This window comes from Triticum dicoccoides, chromosome 7A (assembly GCF_002162155.2).
Source record: "Triticum dicoccoides isolate Atlit2015 ecotype Zavitan chromosome 7A, WEW_v2.0, whole genome shotgun sequence".
In the NCBI taxonomy this organism is placed as follows: domain Eukaryota; kingdom Viridiplantae; phylum Streptophyta; class Magnoliopsida; order Poales; family Poaceae; genus Triticum; species Triticum dicoccoides.
The window spans coordinates 331,491,872-331,495,451 of NC_041392.1; the positions used below are offsets into that span (position 1 = coordinate 331,491,872).

A 3,580-nucleotide genomic window follows, 5' to 3' on the forward strand; every position below is an offset into this window, starting at 1 on the left:
ACATACCAGACACTTTTTCTGTTTACCAAGTTAGTGCCTCTAATGTTTTTGTTCTGATGGGAATTATTTTTCCTCTTTTCTCCATTAAGTGAAGCACCAACCACCACAAAATTAACCAGACACCTTATTACAAATAAAAAATACCTAAAAACTTCACAGACGAACTGCGCGAGCTGCAAGCACTACACCAACGGACTACATCTTTTTTATAACTTTTTACATTTTCTCTCTAACACATTCAAGAAGAAAGTGAACTTAAAAAAATGATCATTTTTCTTCTGTAGTTTCCCGGCGAATTGAACGTCGACACACACACACACACACACGACCTGCATGCATCGTGCACATGGGCTGCAAACAAACCGCACGCGCCGCGTACAGGAACTACACGAGCTACCTCGCCGCCGCCCGTACTGCATGCTTGCGCCACAACAGACTGCACGGGCCTTCAGCACCGATTAATTCAACATCAACCCAAAAAGAACTGCAGCATGCAGGGTGTCACCGGCTCGTGGTGGCCGCTGGGCCGCCAAGGGGAGGGGGCGAACTGCAGGTGGTCTGTCGAAAGCACTGACGATGTGGACGAAGTGGCCTGCATTTGAACAAAAAAACACCGGACGAAGTGAGCTGCACTGCCGTACATATTGCACTGTGTCGTACTCTCTCCGTCCTCCGTCCGGAAATACTTGTCGGAGAAATGGATAAAAATAGATGTATCTAGAACTTAAATACGTCTAAATACTCTGCGACAAGTATTTACGGAGGGAGTAGACAGAGTCGATAGCCACCAAAATGAACAACAGTGTGGAGGGGGCATCGACGGCGAACTACATGGGTGAGGAGGGAGAGCTGCAGCGCCCAGCTGAACTCCGCGGTCGACATAGCCGTGCTTGTAGGAGGCCGTCGAGGCGCGAGGTTGGACGGCCGGAGATGCACGTAGAGGCGCCGATGCGGGGCAGCAGGCTAGGCACCCACGCCCACGGTGGTAGTACCACCCGTAGGTTGAAGAAGAGGGTGGAGAGCTAGCCGCGTACAGGGCACGCATCGGCGCCGCAGCGTGCAACCACTAAACTGCAACGAGCCGGGAAAGAGGAAAGTGGGAGATTCTGGATCCTATGGAAGATGCGGCCCCGATGCAGTCGTGTCTTGAGGACGATGGGATTCGGGGTCGACTCCATGGATCCGGCCGCGGCTCGGCACCTCCGGCGCGCGCCTGACGGATCTGGGCGGGGGTGGTGGTTGCTGGGGCCCTGCTCGGCTGAATCCGGAAAGGAGGACGGAGGTAGCAGGAGGCGGCACATCGGGGCGTGGTTGTGCAGGAGGCGTGCAGCAGCAGTGGTGGGCCGCAAGGAGGTGGGGTGGGCACGGTGGGGGAGAAAGGTGGATGGAGTTGAGGCGTGGCAGCGCGCCGCCGGGGAGAAAGGTGGGGGTGGGGGTGGGCGCGGCGGGGCACCGCCCGGGGTTGGATGCAGGTAGGGCGGGGGGAGGTGAGGTGTAGATGGAGGGGGCGCTACGCAGTGGGGGTGGGTTGCACGGGGAGGAAGAAGGTGGGAGGTGGGGTGTTTTCACCTGTTGCCTATGTGGCTACGTAGTTCGTTTGGTTGTTTGGTTTGCGGTACGGGAGTCAGGTGAACAGAAGGGAGTAAAATCGTCGCGTTCTGAAATTATGTCAGAGAGTTGAGACATTTCTTCAGTACTTGATAGGAACTCAAGCAGACTTTAATAAATGGCGTTCAGATAAATTTGTATACAACATAATAGGCCATTGCTAACTTATCAAAACTCAAAGCATGGAGGTCGGCAGTATAAGCATCAATCGTTGATGGCCTTGCCTGATTTGCATAATTACGTGCGGTACACATATGAAATAATTGGAGTAAAGAAAACTCACATATAAAAAAGACATCTGCCCTGCACCCAGATTGATGCGAGTGATTTCAAGTAAGGTCAGTAAGTAGTGTACATGCTTACATCAACTGTGATTCAGTAAAGTAGTGTGGGCACTTGAGAGTGTCAGTCCATAGAGGTGTCTTCTTGAGGGTGAGCCTACCTCTTCACACGCAACAGCAGCAGCCACTGAGGGCTGGGGCGTACTGTGTCAACGCCAATTGAGGCAAAAACAACACCATATCCTCCACCTTCATCCACATAGAGGTGTCTTTCTAGTGACGGAGTATATGCCATTTTTTAGGATTGAGTATATACCACATTTTTTGCCATGTAGTATATACCATATTTTCTTGCGATGGAAGAAGTATATACTACAATGTTCATACCAGATCAACGGTATATACCACTTGCCACTTGGTTTACAAAGGAGTATGTACTAGAAATACCGATCAGACTGGTGTACTATAATTATTTAAATACAAAAAAGTATAGATGTTTCAAATATTTATATTGGTCCACACCAGAAAATACAAACGTATATATACATCACAGCGGAGAGCACGCTTGCCCTTGCATGCTTGCTGCGTATGCATGTTGCATACATATGGTGGATCAGCCGATGCCATCTGATCATGTACGCAGACGAATATAAATTTATAGTAGGATGTAAGTATAATTTAATCATACATCATAGGAATTAGTCCATGAACGGACAACATGTACAGTAGCTATCATTTCCATGGATCTACTGATTTGCCTTACAATTAACTAGAGTAGCAGGATGCTTATATTGCATCTGCCAAAATAAAGCCCGACGTATGCAATCCTAGGTCCTCATGTCGCCGCCGCACGTATCTTCTCTCTGTCATCGAGCCGAGCCATCGAGCACCACCGCCAACCGCATCTATGTTCACCATGGAGCCCCTGGATTGCCCTGATTTCACTACTGTGACATGCAACAACGAGCCGAGATGAATGCATGGAGTTAACACGAATGCTTATAGAAAATAATACAAGGATGTCTCTTACGTATCGCCGCCGGAGTCCCGGATGGAGCACGTACTTGGATGGCAAACCCCAATTTTTAGCACCATGACAGAGTCCCGGATGTTGGATGGCAGCCGCTCTCGCCGGAGTCCCGGATGGATCAGCTCGTCGCAGGTTGGGATAGGCCGTGCATCAAAGAAATTGGAGATCGGGCTGGGAGAGTTTCACCGGACGGTCGTGTCGCCGTTAGGCAAGGTATTAATATGTGGGCAACTACGCACATTCCTGATCCCTAATTTCTTGGAACTAATTTTCAAACTATGCGTGATCCATGCAGAGAGATTTATCAGGTAGTTAATTAATAATTTTATTTGATTAAATAATTGCTAATGGGCATGCATTTTTAACCCGTTACCACATTGGCGTGAGCTATTTGGTGCTAGGAGTATGTACTCCTAGGAGTACTGACCCATTTTTTTATATATATAGAATGGGTTTATTCTAATAACACGCCTTAAGACCTTATTCTAATAACACCTAGGCTTATTCTGATAACACTCACCCGTGCCCATCCCCACCTTCTTCCTTTCCGGAACACCTGCACACAACCCCCCGATCCCCCACCTTCTTCCCCGCCGGGGCCCCCGAACCCCCACCTTCTTCCCCGCCGGCCCAACACAACCCACCTTCTTCCTTGCGCCCC

The 3,580-nt window shown here is 49.5% G+C and overlaps 1 long non-coding RNA gene across 1 annotated transcript; it reads right to left on the reverse strand.

The window, feature by feature from the left end:
* Positions 1–250: 250 nt before the first annotated feature.
* Positions 251–1,404, reverse strand: LOC119332169. The gene is made up of 2 exons (XR_005160839.1): positions 832–1,404; positions 251–592 (listed from the first exon to the last, which is right to left on the reverse strand). It is a non-coding gene; the product is annotated as an uncharacterized LOC119332169 (long non-coding RNA).
* Between the last annotated feature and the right edge of the window lie 2,176 nt (positions 1,405–3,580).